A 16,530-nucleotide genomic window follows, 5' to 3' on the forward strand; every position below is an offset into this window, starting at 1 on the left:
GTGTCAAACGCTGGATTAGGATTAGTGGATTAATTAGGATTAGTATTAGCTTAGGATTAGGATTAGGATTAGGATTAGGATTAGGATTAGTATTAGGATTAGGATTAGGATTAGGATTAGGATTGGTATTAGTCTCAAACACAAAGAAAAAAAAGTCCCAAGACCAAAAAACAAAATGGCTCCTTCTCACTTACAAATATACAGGAAGGGGGTCACTCCGTGGAAAATACATACAGGAAGTAGGGTGGGGGGGGTCGACCCCGTGGAAAATACGTACAGGAAGTAGGGGGGGGAGGGTCACCCTGTGGAAAATACGTACAGGAAGTAGGGGGAGGGGGGGTCACCCTGTGGAAAATATGTACAGGAAGTAGGGGGGGGGTCACCCTGTGGAAAATACATACAGGAAGTAGGGGGGTCACCCTGTGGAAAATACATACAGGAAGTAGGGGGGGTCACCCTGTGGAAAATACGTACAGGAAGTAGGGGGGTCACCCTGTGGAAAATACATACAGGAAGTAGGGGGAGGGTCACCCTGTGAAAAATACATACAGGAAGTAGGGGGGGGAGGGTCACCCTGTGGAAAATACATACAGGAAGTAGGGGGGGGTCACCCTGTGGAAAATACATACAGGAAGTAGGGGGGGTCACCCTGTGGAAAATACATACAGGAAGTAGGGGGGGTCACCCTGTGGAAAATGCGTTATGTTTTTTCCCCTGCACATATATCCACGTTGGTTTTTCGCCCTCCTAAACAACACACATATCAGTTGGTATACTTGAATCACGCAGGACAATTCTAGAATGTGAAGGAAATGCCTTATTATGCTTCAAAACTGAAACCTAAAAACAAAACTCAACAAAAAAGCTTTTTGTCTATTTCATCCCTGTTATTGGAATTCCAATCATTTATGTGTTTTATTTTAGTTGTTTTGTTGTTTTGTTTCTTCCACTTTGCACTGAAACGTTATTTTTATCTCAGTGTTTAATCTGCAATACAGAGGGGCTGCCAGTTCCAATGTAGCCGTTTACTCAAGGACGTTCTTACTGTGTGTGTGTGTGTGTGTGTGTGTGTGTGTGTGTGTGTGTGTGTGTGTGTGTGTGTGTGTGTGTGTGTGTGTGTGTGTGTGTGTGTGTGTGTGTGTGTGTGTGTGTGTGTGTGTGTGTGTGTGCTCTCCTCTCTGCCTTGGCACAAATACCTTCCGGTGGTATTGTGGAGAAGCAGTTTAACGATATAAGAGATGCTGATTTATGGCTCGTTTTCGATGTTTAAAAGACAGAAGTATTTGCACCAATGTTGTTGTGTTTTATAAGTAAAGAACGTGAGTCTCTGCTCAGTGTAAAGGACTGTAATCTCAGCTGTGACTGGAGCCCCGCCCTGCCAGACTGGGGGACGGGGGGGACACTATGACAACAGGGGCAGAACTTGTTGTTAGAGACCAGCCTATTGTTGTGATTGGAGGCAGTCTCCGGTTGTTATGGCGACGTTGTCCGGTTGTTATGGCGACGTTGTCCGGTTGTTATGGCGACGTTGTCCGGATGTTATGGCGACGTTGTCCGGTTGTTATGGAGACGGCCTCTTGTTTACAGGCCCTTAGGAGGGCGACAGGTGGGTGGTCATCTTCCTTCATTTTAAAAACAATTTGAAAAAAAATACAAAAATAAAATACAAAAAAAAATATCAAAAAATTAAATAAAATCGCTAGAAAAAATATATAAAAAGTAAAAATAAATGTTTAAAAAAATGAAAAAAATCTATACCACAACTCTATAGAGGACGAAGACGATGCTGAAACTCTGGGAACCATGTTCTGATCTGGTGTGGGGTCGGTCAGTGTCCTGACTGTGGGGTCGGTCAGTGTCCTGACTGTGGGGTCGGTCAGTGTCCTGACTGTGGGGTCGGTCAGTGTCCTGACTGTGGGGTCGGTCAGTGTCCTGACTGTGGGGTCCAGTGACTGTGGGGTCGGTCAGTGTCCTGACTGTGGGGTCGGTCAGTGTCCTGACTGTGGGGTCGGTCAGTGTCCTGACTGTGGGGTCGGTCAGTGTCCTGACTGTGGGGTCGGTCCGTGTCCTGACTGTGGGGTCGGTCCGTGTCCTGACTGTGGGGTCGGTCCGTGTCCTGACTGTGGGGTCGGTCCGTGTCCTGACTGTGGGGTCGGTCCGTGTCCTGACTGTGGGGTCGGTCAGTGTCCTGACTGTGGGGTCGGTCAGTGTCCTGACTGTGTCCCTGACTGTGGGGTCGGTCAGTGTCCTGACTGTGGGGTCGGTCAGTGTCCTGACTGTGGGGTCGGTCAGTGTCCTGACTGTGGGGTCGGTCAGTGTCCTGACTGTGGGGTCGGTCAGTGTCCTGACTGTGGGGTCGGTCAGTGTCCTGACTGTGGGGTCGGTCCGTGTCCTGACTGTGGGGGTCGGTCCGTGTCTCCCCAGATCCTCTCCTTGTCTTCTAGCACTGAAACGACTTCTGGTTGTGTGAGTTAGTTTGTTCTCTGCCAAAATACCTGCTTGGAAGAGCTCTGCACCCCCCCCCCAAAAAATGCTGTCTTACGAAAAGGTAGAGAAATCGACGTGCTTCCTCCTCCTCCTCGCCACTGTCCTCCCAGTGTGTGTGTGTGTGTGTGGGACTGAACCATAAAGCTGATCCCTGTATCTATGCATATTGTAGCCAATCACAAGGACTACAGACACGGGGAGGAGGGGCTTAATTCTGTCCGTGTCACAACGTCAACATTTTTTAAAAATGAATAATGTGATGATGATCTATATATATATATATATATATATATATGACCTTGTTTAAATCTCTCTCATTGCCACAGATGGTAAATCTGTAAACAAAAAACAACAACAATAATAATAATAATAATCGTGTTTTCTTTTTTTTTTTGTTTCGGCTTCTTCCTCGTACCTCCCGAGATGGTGCTCTGTCTGTGGTCGCTGCTGGGGGGGAGGGCGAGGAGGGGGGGGTGAATGTAACCTGTCGGTGGTCGTAAACACAATTCATTTGAATAACGGAGCGTTTAGATTTACCCCGCTGTTTACAATAGTGATTGTTTTTACGTTGACGACGCGCAACGTGTGAAGAGCTTCAAAACAGGGAGGAGATGTCGCCGTTAGAACCTTCTTCACTTACATTTAGTATCTATAGAAACAAAAATAATCAATTACATTTAGTATCTATAGAAACAAAAATAATCAATTACATTTAGTATCTATAGAAACAAAAATAATCAATTACATTTAGTATCTATAGAAACAAAAATAATCAATTACATTTAGTATCTATAGAAACAAAAATAATCAATTACATTTAGTATCTATAGAAACAAAAATAATCAATTACATTTAGTATCTATAGAAACAAAAATAATCAATTACATTTAGTATCTATAGAAACAAAAATAATCAAACTGTTTCTCTCCAGTGGTTTTATTGGACTAGTAGAAGTTGCTAGTTGTGTGTTTTGACGTTGTGTTCCTTGACTGTATTGAGTAACTTGATAAAAGCATTAGCGTACAACACAGACCCAGTTGGGTATCACTCTGTTATGACCTGCAAGTGATGTGCCAGTATTCAAGGTAGATAAACAACTGCTCTACCAAAAATATATCATTCAATCAACAATAATAATTGTTTTACTAAATTCCAGATTTCTTGTGTTATTGCTTATTTCACTATTTTTTTAGTTTCAACAAAATGTTGCATGAAACATCAGAAAGCAGTTTTTTTATTTTTGTGAAAATTAACTTTATTGAAACGCTGAACTGAGGTGTGAATAATAACTTTATTGAAACGCTGAACTGAGGTGTGAATAATAACTTTATTGAAACGCTGAACTGAGGTGTGAATAATAACTTTATTGAAACGCTGAACTGAGGAAATTTGGATTTGCACTTGGGATTATTTAAAGATGGAAGGAGAGAGGACAGGGCTAGGAGGATGTCTGTCTCTCTGTCTGACTAGGAGGATGTCTGTCTCTCTGTCTGACTAGGAGGATGTCTGTCTCTCTGTCTGACTAGGAGGATGTCTGTCTCTCTGTCTGACTAGGAGGATGTCTGTCTCTCTGTCTGACTAGGAGGATGTCTGTCTCTCTGTCTGACTAGGAGGATGTCTGTCTCTCTGTCTGACTAGGAGGATGTCTGTCTCTCTGTCTGACTAGGAGGATGTCTGTCTCTCTGTCTGACTAGGAGGATGTCTGTCTCTCTGTCTGACTAGGAGGCTGTCTGTCTCTCTGTCTGGTTGGAGGATGTCTGTCTCTCTGTCTGACTAGGAGGCTGTCTGTCTCTCTGTCTGACTAGGAGGCTGTCTGTCTCTCTGTCTGACTAGGAGGATGTCTGTCTCTCTGTCTGACTAGGAGGATGTCTGTCTCTCTGTCTGACTAGGAGGATGTCTGTCTCTCTGTCTGACTAGGAGGATGTCTGTCTCTCTGTCTGACTAGGAGGCTGTCTGTCTCTCTGTCTGGTTGGAGGATGTCTGTCTCTCTGTCTGACTAGGAGGCTGTCTGTCTCTCTGTCTGACTAGGAGGCTGTCTGTCTCTCTGTCTGACTAGGAGGATGTCTGTCTCTCTGTCTGACTAGGAGGATGTCGGTCTCTTGTGCTGTGGTGTGTGTGTGTTGTTGTGCTCTGACAGGGTAGACAGGCTGGTAGTGTGGTAGTGTGGTGGTATGAGGGGTGTCTCTGTGCTGATCTAGCCCAGCAGAGGGCACTGTCACGTGGGATGAGCTTAACTACCTGTCAGGGTAGCATGGTGCTGCTAGCACAAGGCTAGTTGCTGTTTCAGAGGCCCACCACTCAGCCTGACTCAGGAAAGGGTTTCGATTGGCTCTTAGCCTGACTCAGGAAAGGGTTTCCGATTGGCTCTTAGCCTGACTCAGGAAAGGGGTTCCGATTGGCTCTAAGCCTGACTCAGGAAAGGGGTTCTGATTGGCTCTAAGCCTGACTCAGGAAAGGGGTTCTGATTGGCTCTTAGCCTGACTCAGGAAAGGGGTTCTGATTGGCTCTTAGCCCAACTCAGGAAAGGTTTCCGATTGGCTCTCAGCCCGACTCGGGAAAGGGTTCCGATTGGCTCTCAGCCTGACTCAGGAAAGGGTTCCGATTGGCTCTCAGCCCGACTCGGGAAAGGGTTCCGATTGGCTCTCAGCCTGACTCAGGAAAGTGTTTCTGAATCTGATTTGGTTCTTCAAAGCTGTCCAGGGAAAACCATGTTCTGGGTGCAAGTGTCCCCTGAACCCAGATCTGTGATCGGCTCCTCGCTACATCCTAACCTTAAACCCTTTAGGGAGAAAGGGCCAGTGTCTGGGCAGGGCCAGGTAACTAAAGCCCTCTGATCAGTTATCACCGGGTGTTATTGTGTGTCTGTCGGAGTGGATGGTTAGACGAGGGACAAAGCCGTCTGTCTGTTGAGACGTGACGTGGAACCCAAGTGTTAATCTCCTCTGTTTGGTGTGTCGTCGTCCCCCACCCCCTCTCTCTCTGTCTCTCTCTGTCTCTCTCTGTCTCTCTCTGTCTCTCTCTGTCTCTCTCTGTCTCTCTCTGTCTCTCTCTCTGTCTCTCTCTAGCTCTCTCTGTCTCTCTCTGTCTCTCTCTCTGTCTCTCTCTCTGTCTCTATCTAGCTCTCTCTAGCTCTCTCTCTGTCTCTCTAGCTCTCTCTAGCTCTCTCTGTCTCTTTCTAGCTCTCTCTCTGTCTCTCTCTCTGTCTCTCTCTCTCTGTCTCTGTCTCTCTCTCTCTCTCTCTCTCTCTCTCTCTCTCTCTCTCTCTCTCTAGCTCTCTCTAGCTCTCTCTAGCTCTCTCTGTCTCTCTCTAGCTCTCTGGCTCTCTCTCTGGCTCTCTATGTCTCTATGTCTCTCTGTCTCTCTGTCACTCTCTGTCTCTGTCTGTCTCTGTCCCTGTCTCTGTCCCTCTCTCTGTTTAACTCAACCCAGTGTAGTAGTATGGTATGTTCTTCGTCATCACTACTACTGTCATGCCAAACCAAGGAAGAAGAAGAGGAAGGAAAGGGACGATGTTGTTGTCGCTGGACAACGTTTATATGCTTGAAATCCATTTTTATTTGTATTTTTTTTTGCAAGAAAAAAGTTGAGAAGGAAGTTGAAAGAAATTAGGTGTAAAGCAATGAGCAAATGTATTGTAATGTACAAATCCCCCTGATAGGTGCCGAGCCGCCAACCGTATGATCCTGAGATCATTAGTCTTCGATCTGAGAGACGAGCACTGCGTGTTACCATGGTTATCCTTCCCAACGCTGGTTAACATGATGAGGCTCTGTGGCTTTTAGTTCAGACTTGACTGGGGAGGAATCACGTGTCTCATTGTCATTTACATTGACAATGACCCGGGAAAGCCTTTAGTCTATTATATATAATATATATATATATCAGCACAAAGACCTGGGAGTTAGAGGGGTAACGGGGGAGGGTAGCGAGGGAGATTTGGGGAAGGTAGCGAGGGATGATTGGGGGGAGGGTAATGGGGGAGTAGGGTGCTCAAAGAGACTATGCAATGGTGTTATCCAGCCTTCCATGTTCATTCGGGGTTGGTTTGTTGATATTATAAAGGCCAGTCCACAGTGGAGACCTGGGCAGTGTTCCAGACCTGTCTCCTCTGTTACTGCACTACTGATGACCAGGGACTCAGACAGTGATTGGAGACCTGGGCAGTGTTCCAGACCTGTCTCCTCTGTTACTGCACTACTGATGACCAGGGACTCATAGACAGTGATTGCCCTCTGTAGGAACTACGGTGCCACAGCGCAGCCAGGAGGTCACGGTATTCCTAAAAAAACATGTGTGCCATCACCTTTTCTACCTACTAGCCAACCAACCAGCCACAGGGGTCAGCTATAGGCAGGAGGTTAGATTTACTGCTGCTTCTATAGACGTTCTATCGCTGAGCGTTCTAGAGTTCTATCACTGAGAGTTCTATCAGCTAGAAGTCTCTCCTTTACTTCTATAGAGACGTTCTATCGCTGAGCGTTCTAGAGTTCCGTCGCTGAGCGTTCTATCAGCTAGAAGTCTCTCCTTTACTTATATAGAGACGTTCTATCGCTGAGCATTCTAGAGTTCTAGTGTTCTATCAGCTAGAAGTCTCTCCTTTACTTCTATAGAGACGTTCTATCGCTGAGAATTCTAGAGTTCTATCACTGAGAGTTCTAGAGTTCTATCAGCTAGAAGTCTCCTTTACTTCTATAGAGACGTTCTATCGCTGAGTGTTCTAGAGTTCTGTCGCTGAGCATTCTATCAGCTAGAAGTCTCTCCTTTACTTCTATAGAGACGTTCTATCGCTGAGCGTTCTAGAGTTCTATCACTGAGAGTTCTAGTGTTCTATCAGCTAGAAGTATCTCCTTTACTTCTATAGAGACGTTCTATCGCTGAGAATTCTAGAGTTCTATCACTGAGAGTTCTAGAGTTCTATCAGCTAGAAGTCTCGCCTTTACTTCTATAGAGACGTTCTATCGCTGAGCGTTCTAGAGTTCTATCACTGAGAGTTCTATCAGCTAGAAGTCTCTCCTTTACTTATATAGAGACGTTCTATCGCTGAGCGTTCTAGAGTTCTATCACTGAGAGTTCTAGAGTTCTATCAGCTAGAAGTCTCTCCTTTACTTCTATAGAGACGTTTTATCACTGAGAATTCTAGAGTTCTATCACTGAGAGTTCTATCAGCTAGAAGTCTCTCCTTTACTTATATAGAGACGTTCTATCGCTGAGCGTTCTAGAGTTCTATCACTGAGAGTTCTAGAGTTCTATCAGCTAGAAGTCTCTCCTTTACTTCTATAGAGACGTTTTATCACTGAGAATTGTATCAGCTAGAAGCCTCACACCTTGAGATGCAGAGTAGAATATCGGCCTGACCTGTAAACCTAATATGCACATTGCTTTGGGAGGCTGATTGATACGATGTACAGAGAGAGAAACCCCATGTCTATAATATGACTAATAATTAAAGACTTGTCAGTTACAGGGACAGTGTTTTGGCGTTGTGTGTCTTCCTGACGGGGGGGGTTCAGGGTGTTCGGGGGGAAACTGCACTTTCTGAAGGACAATCCTTATTTTGGTAACACAAGAGGCCTGACGTAACGTTTAACCAAGGTAGAGACTCCAGCCTGCTCCTCCCACCGTCATCCCACGGCTCCTCCCATCGTCGTCACCACGACGACCACGATGATGCTGGCGTTCTGTTGTCATTGTTTTTATTTCATAATAATAATGATATTATTATTATTTTCCTTCTTGGTGATGTTTTATTTTACATTTTGTTTTTGGGTGATTATTTTAGTGCTATTAAAGAGAATGTGTACTGAAGGTGTTTATTAGGTTGGTTGGTGGACGGTCTCCTGGGCTGAGCCGACCGGCCAACCGACCGAGCGCTAGACATATTGATAACTGTTTGTAAACATTCTGGCCGTAGTGTCGGAACACAAAAGCTGTATAACTTGGGTACAACCCTCAATAAAAAGACTAACAGTGATGTCGTCTGTTCATTTCTGGCCCCAAATAGAGCCCTACACCCTACACACTTGTTAGGGTGTCAAAGGAATTGAACCATTCCTGTATGTGTTCATTAAACAATTCAATTAAAATCACTCTGTCTCATTTCTAAAACGCTCAAAGTTCATCCCAACTCACTAGCACACATACCTGACACACACTATACCTGTATTATCTCCTGAAGTTTATTACCACTTAGCAGACAGTTCCATCGCTGAGAGTTCTAGAACGCTCACAGTTCATCCCAACTCACCAGCGCACATACCTGACACACACTATACCTGTATTATCTCCTGAAGTCTCACCATAGTTTATTACCACTTAGCAGACAGTTCCAGATACGGACAACCTGGAGAGGCTCTCGCTGTCTTACGTAATCACCACAGAGTTATACCTGAGTCGGTTCAAACATAGGTTAATGATCCTCTTCGCTGTCTTATGTAATCACCACAGAGTTATAGCTGGTTAATGACCCTCTTTGCTTACTTTATACACACATTCATTTCTAGAATCATTATGAAATGTATTTTACAAAATGTGTTTTAAAGCAGGTTTACAAAAACATTTTATTGAATGGGAAACAGAACTGCTCTACTGCTGCGTAGACTTGCTTTCAAGGACCGTGACAGATCCATAACTCATATTTCTACGTGAATTTGGTTGGGGCTTAGTGAGGGAACTCCCTGAACCACAAGATGGCGCTGTACAACAAGAGTCCAACCATAAAAGTGATGTTTATTTTTCACCTCCCGAACTCAGGAAAATACACATTTTCATTAAATACAGTGGAACACAAGACAAAAGGCATCGGCTGCCACAGAGAGAACAGAGGAGGAGAAGAGGGACTGATGAAGTGGTGGGCGGGGTGGAGGGAGACGCTGCCCAGCCCAGCCAGTCGGACAGCATCATCAGGACATCCTGTGAGGAGCAGAAACAGGAAGTTCCACCTCAGTAAAACACAGATTCATTTAATTAAAATGTGATGAAGTAGATTCTTTGTTTTAGTGAATAAAAACAGACAGCGATTCAAAACAACACCGATTGACAATGTCATTTCTGCTCGAGCCGACGTCTACAGCGTTCACAGTCAACGGGTTTTCTGGGAAATGGCCCTTTAAAAAAAAGTACATCACTGCGCACAGGTCATTCATCTGTGTTGGATTGATTTCCCTGCTGAAACGGTAATGACACGGGAGGCTAATTGATTTCCCTGCTGAAACGGTCATGACACGGGAGGCTAATTGATTTCCCTGCTGAAACGGTCATGACACGGGAGGCTAATTGATTTCCCTGCTGAAACGGTCATGACACGGGAGGCTAATTGATTTCCCTGCTGAAACGGTCATGACACGGGAGGCTAATTGATTTCCCTGCTGAAACGGTAATGACACGGGAGGCTAATTGATTTCCCTGCTGACACGGTAATGACACGGGAGGCTAATTGATTTCCCTGCTGACACGGTAATGACACGGGAGGCTAATTGATTTCTATACACTCACACAGGGACAGTCTCAAACTGTTTCTCTGCCACCCCCCCCTCTTCCAGCAAGGGGGAACATCCCCCCCTTCCCCTCTTCCAGCAAGGGGGAACATCCCATCCCACCCTTCCCCTCTTCCAGCAAGGGGGGAACATCCCACCCTTCCCCTCTTCCAGCAAGGGGGAACATCCCACCCTTCCCCTCTTCCAGCAATGGGGAACATCCCACCCCCCTTTCCCCTCTTCCAGCAAGGTGGAACATCCCATCCCACCCTTCCCCTCTTTCCCTCTTCCAGCAAGGGGGAACATCCCATCCCACCCTTCCCCTCTTCCAGCAAGGGGGGAACATCCCATCCCACCCTTCCCCTCTTCCAGCAAGGGGGAACATCCCATCCCACCCTTCCCCTCTTCCAGCAAGGGGGAACATCCCACCCCCCCTCTTCCAGCAAGGGGGAACATCCCATCCCCCCCCTTCCCGTGGGCAAGTCGATCTGGACACTTGAAGAGTAAATTAAAAGCCTGACTGAGGCCCGCACCCCCCTGCCACCCCCTCTAAGGGGGCGTGTCACTAAATGACCAATAGGGGGCGTTGTGTTGAAGCCACCAGGCCTCCATAGGGGGCGTGTCATTAAATAACCAATAGGGGGCCCTGTGTTGAAGCCACCGGGCCTCCATAGGGGGCGTGTCACTAAATGACCAATAGGGGGCGCTGTGTTGAAGCCACCAGGCCTCCATAGGGGGCGCTGTGTTGAAGCCACCAGGCCTCCATAGGGGGCGTGTCATTAAATAACCAATAGGGGCCCTGTGTTGAAGCCACCGGGCCTCCATAGGGGGCGTGTCACTAAATGACCAATAGGGGGCGCTGTGTTGAAGCCACCAGGCCTCCATAGGGGGCGTGTCATTAAATAACCAATAGGGGGCCCTGTGTTGAAGCCACCGGGCCTCCATAGGGGGCGTGTCACTAAATGACCAATAGGGGGCGCTGTGTTGAAGCCACCAGGCCTCCATAGGGGGCCTTGTGTTGAAGCCACCAGGCCTCCATAGGGGGCCTTGTGTTGAAGCCACCAGGCCTCCATAGGGGGCGTGTCATTAAACAACCAATAGGGGGCCCTGTGTTGAAGCCACCGGGCCTCCATAGGGGGCGTGTCACTAAATGACCAATAGGGGGCGCTGTGTTGAAGCCACCAGGCCTCCATAGGGGGCGTGTCACTAAATGACCAATAGGGGGCGCTGTGTTGAAGCCACCGGGCCTCCATAGGGGGTGTGTCACTAAATGACCAATAGGGGGCGCTGTGTTGAAGCCACCGGGCCTCCATAGGGGGCGTGTCACTAAATGACCAATAGGGGGCGCTGTGTTGAAGCCACCGGGCCTCCATAGGGGGCGTGTCACTAAATGACCAATAGGGGGCGCTGTGTTGAAGCCACCGGGCCTCCATAGGGGGCGTGTCACTAAATGACAAATAGGGGGCGCTGTGTTGAAGCCACCAGGCCTCCATAGGGGGCGTGTCACTAAATGACCAATAGGGGGCGTGTCACTAAATGACCAATAGGGGGCGCTGTGTTGAAGCCACCGGGCCTCCATAGGGGGCGTGTCACTAAATGACCAATAGGGGGCGCTGTGTTGAAGCCAACAGGCCTCCATAGGGGGCGTGTCACTAAATGACAAATAGGGGGCGCTGTGTTGAAGCCACCAGGCCTCCATAGGGGGCGTGTCACTAAATGACCAATAGGGGGCGTCACTAAATGACCAATAGGGGGCGCTGTGTTGAAGCCACCAGGCCTCCATAGGGGGCGTGTCACTAAATTACCAATAGGGGGCGCTGTGTTGAAGCCACTAGGCCTCCATCTTGGCTCCCCCACCATTGTGTTGAAGCCACCGGGCCTCCATCTTGGCTCCTCCCCCACTATTGTGTTAAAGCCACCGGGCCTCCATCTTGGCTCCCCCACGATTGTGTTGAAGCCACTGGGCCTCCATCTTGGCTCCCCCACTATTCTGTTGAAGCCACCGGGCCTCCATCTTGGCTCCCCCACCCCCGTTGTAAACAACACTTTAGGACGTTATAGAAATTAATTTACTAAATGTCCCCGACATGTTTATTGAATTACAGACAGCTTTTACATCCGATAAACAAATGAAAAATATTTTTAACTAATGTTACTGTTTCCTTAACATATATATATATATATTTATTTAAGTACTAATGTTACTGTCCTCACTACAACAACAAAAACGTTTAAATGAAATACTGTTGTAATTGTACAATTACAAAGGACAGATTTTTCTGAGTGTCTTCAAAGTCTCTCCAAAAACAAAACATTATCAGCAATCCAGGATTTTTGTTTATATATATATATATATATATATATATATATATATATATATATATATATATATAGATAGATACACGTCATTGGAGATGAATGACAGAGCTCTGACCAAGGCCGAAACACAAGGCTTTTTAATAGTTGTTTAAATGGTGAGAGAGCGTTACGCCCTTGTCGTCGGCGTGGACACTCACTGGGGGTGTTAGTAGTTCCTGGTTCATTGTTATTCATACACGTCCTTCTTGTCAGCGATGTACTGGACGATATCCTGAGGAGACATCAGCTTCTCTGCCTCCACATCCGGGATCTCAAACCCTGCAGCAGGAACACATTAACACACATTAGGCTTAACACACACACACACACACACACATTAGGCTTAACACACACACACACACATTAGGCTTAACACACACACACATTAGGCTTAACACACACACACATTCGTTAACACAGTGGTATTAACCACAGTGGTATGTAGGAAGTGGAAAGGGTTAGTTAATCCTAATAACTAAGTTATCGACATGAAAATATTATGACTAGTCTAGAACATTCCTATTGAAATCAACGAATGGACCAGCAGGGAGACAGACATGGAGAGACAGACCGACGGGGAGGGAGAGAGAGAGACAGACCGACGGGGAGGGAGAGACAGACAGAGAGAGAGAGACAGACAGACGGGGAGGGAGAGAGAGAGGGAGAGACAAACAGGGAGGGAGAGACAGACAGAGAGAGAGGGAGAGACAGACAGAGAGAGAGAGAGACCGACGGGGAGAGAGAGACAGACCGACGGGGAGGGAGAGAGAGAGACAGACCGACAGGGAGGGAGAGAGAGAGACAGACCGACAGGGAGGGAGACTGACAGAGACAGAGAGGGAGAGACAGACCGACAGGGAGGGGGAGACAGAGACAGACCGACGGGGAGGGGGAGACAGACCGACGGGGAGGGAGAGACAGACCGACGGGGAGGGAGAGACAGACCGACGGGGAGGGAGAGACAGACCGACGGGGAGGGAGAGACAGACCGACGGGGAGGGAGAGACAGACCGACGGGGAGGGAGAGACAGACCGACGGGGAGGGAGAGACAGACCGACAGTCAAACACAAAGACAGGGAGAGAGAGACAGAAAGATACAGGGAGCCAGACTCACCAAACTCATCCTCCATGGCCATAATGATCTCTACCTGGTCCAAGCTGTCTAACCCCAGGTCCTTCAGGAAGTGGGACGACGTCGCCAGCTGAGGATACAGATCGACCAGAGGAGATCAGGACAGACAGAGACATCCTAGATCTGCAGTCCTACTCAGATGCATAACCAGTCCTACATAACCAGTCCTACATAACCAGTCCTACTCTGAGAGGCATAACCAGTCCTACTCTGAGAGGCATAACCAGTCCTACTCTGAGAGGCATAACCAGTCCTACTCTGAGAGGCATAACCAGTCCTACTCTGAGATGCATAACCAGTCCTACTCTGAGATGCATAACCAGTCCTACTCTGAGATGCATAACCAGTCCTACTCTGAGATGCATAACCAGTCCTACTCTGAGATGCATAACCAGTCCTACTCTGAGAGGCATAACCAGTCCTACTCTGAGATGCATAACCAAAAGTATGTGGACACCTACTCATCCAAAATCATGGGTGTCCACATACTTTTGTATGTATACAACGGGTGGGTATAATCTCTGATGTTAAAATATGCCTATTTACGCTGTTCCATCTGACTGCGCAGTCCACTGTCTCATCAGCCCAGCAAGGCAATTTATAAAATCTTCAATATCAAAATTAACGCATATTTCTTTTACACATTTCGTTGTCAACAGCGGAGATTTGTCCATAGATACAGAACAACAAGACTGAACTACTGGGTCGCCATAGATACAGAACAACAAGACTGAACGACTGGGTCGCCATAGATACAGAACAACAAGACTGAACGACTGGGTTGCCATAGATACAGAACGACTGGGTCGGCTCCCATAGATACAGAACAAAAAGACTGAACGACTGGGTCGTGTCCCATAGATACAGAACAAAAAGACTGAACGACTGGGTTGCCATAGATACAGAACAAAAGGACTGAACGACTGGGTTGCCATAGATACAGAACGACTGGGTCGGCTCCCATAGATACAGAACAAAAAGACTGAACGACTGGGTCGTGTCCCATAGATACAGAACAAAAAGACTGAATGACTGGGTTGCCATAGATACAGAACAAAAAGACTGAACGACTGGGTTGCCATAGATACAGAACGACTGGGTTGCCATAGATACAGAACGACTGGGTCGGCTCCCATAGATACAGAACAAAAAGACTGAACGACTGGGTCGTGTCCCATAGATACAGAACAAAAAGACTGAACGAACTGGGTCGTGTCTCTGGCAACCGAACCGATCGAACGAACAACCAGCCAGCTTGGGTATCAACCTTAGATTAGTGTCGGGACTATATTTAGTTGGCAGGATGAAATTGTATATAAATAATAAATAAATAAATAATAATAATAAAATAAATAAATGTATGAACGATAAGGAGTGTTGATGTCAAACTGATCCTAGATATGTGGAGAATAAATTCACTAGACAAACAGAACCACGACGAAGCGAATGGGAACGAAACAGGAGAGGATGTGTCCAATAGAAACTCTCTTGTTGTCATTGCAAAAACGTAAAACCGTCTGGACTAATGACTCAGTATTCCTACTCTCGAAAACAAGCCGTGGCGCCTCGGATCTGTCCTTACCTTCTCTGGGTTGATCTTGTCGTAGAGCTTGAGGACGTACATCACTCGTTCTTTAATGCTTTCAACGGTGAGGGGAGGCAGGTCTCCATACTGTCGACAGAACACTCCCACTGAGCTGGAGATCTAGAGAGAAGAAGGAGGACAGGAAGGAAGAAAGGATGGGTTCAGAGGTCATTCACTTATCGATGCCAGCTTGACTGACAACACTTCTGCACAATGCACCCATTTGACCAATCAAGCAGTTTAGTTCAAGCCTAGATAATAGCTAGCTAATATTACAGGTGTCCACTGCATTGTATTTAGTGCACAAGTCATGCGTGCGTCACATCCTGTCACAACAACCTCCGGTATTGATAATAAATAACACATTTGCTTTAGAGTACATTAAAATTGGTCAAATCGACTGTCATCTAGCTAGTATACACTATATAACATGCTAGTAAGCTATGCTAACAGTACTTAATTGTACTAAAGTTTGAACATAAAGTATAATTCAAATTGTACTCAACTAAACTAGCCAAGTATCAAACGATTACATGATAAATTAGCTTATCTTTACTTTGCTGCTAACACATGGAGACACAGTCGGTTGTTGTGTAACATAAATGCATGTATCCATTGAAACTATGCATTTTCACAGAGTCTGTTTGGTTGAATTAGTAAAACGGTCCCGGTTTTGTCCCGGTTTTAAAGTTTGGCTTTGCAAAGTGACCGGTTGGCACTTAATTACAGATTTTAAGTTTGGAAAGACACTGGTAGGTCAATGTACAATCCGTCACTACTAGGCCACAGCAGCGACTAAATGGTCTCCCATGTTAATTCAAGACAAACCCGTGTTTGTTCGATCCACCGGGTCCGCTGACTGCTGGCGATGAAGGACACCGGACGGGGGGTTGAATAGGACCGGGACAGCTGCGGCTCTCACGGCAATGTTACCCGACGAGAGTCTCACGGAAGACCGGGGGAGCTGGCGGACACACTGCGCTAGGAGGACACGGGACGCCATGGTTTTTTGGAGGATCAATCCCAGAGTGCAACACGCGTTTTGGAAGACAAGTTGGTTTCCACTAGATAGCACAGCCACAAAGTCAAAGGGAAAAGGAGGTCAAATTTGCGCATGCGCACTAGTTTTTTTTTTTTTTTTTTTTTAAATAACGCCGATATTTAATATGATTTTTTCTTTATTAAGCTATAACGTAATTATAATGCTTTCCGGTACGTTTTCTTATTTCATTAAATTGGAATAATGTAATAATTGTGACTTTGTTTGAATTTTGTCGCATCGCCGATCAAGGTATTACGTTCTGTACGTAAGACATGACTAATCAACAGAACCAAAACAAAAACAACAATTATATATTATATTATTATATTATTATTTCGTCGATCATTAACAAATTATGTTAATTCTTTAAAACACATTTAAAAAAAAAAATAAGTTAGTTGAATATTATTTATTATTTGTGAGCGGAAGAGGTTTCCATCATCATCGATGTTT

The 16,530-nt window shown here is 46.3% G+C and overlaps 1 pseudogene; it reads right to left on the reverse strand.

The window, feature by feature from the left end:
- Positions 1-9,193: 9,193 nt before the first annotated feature.
- On the reverse strand, positions 9,194-16,104 carry LOC124024176 (annotated as a pseudogene).
- Between the last annotated feature and the right edge of the window lie 426 nt (positions 16,105-16,530).

The sequence above is a fragment of the Oncorhynchus gorbuscha genome, unplaced genomic scaffold (genome assembly GCF_021184085.1).
Source record: "Oncorhynchus gorbuscha isolate QuinsamMale2020 ecotype Even-year unplaced genomic scaffold, OgorEven_v1.0 Un_scaffold_1761, whole genome shotgun sequence".
In the NCBI taxonomy this organism is placed as follows: domain Eukaryota; kingdom Metazoa; phylum Chordata; class Actinopteri; order Salmoniformes; family Salmonidae; genus Oncorhynchus; species Oncorhynchus gorbuscha.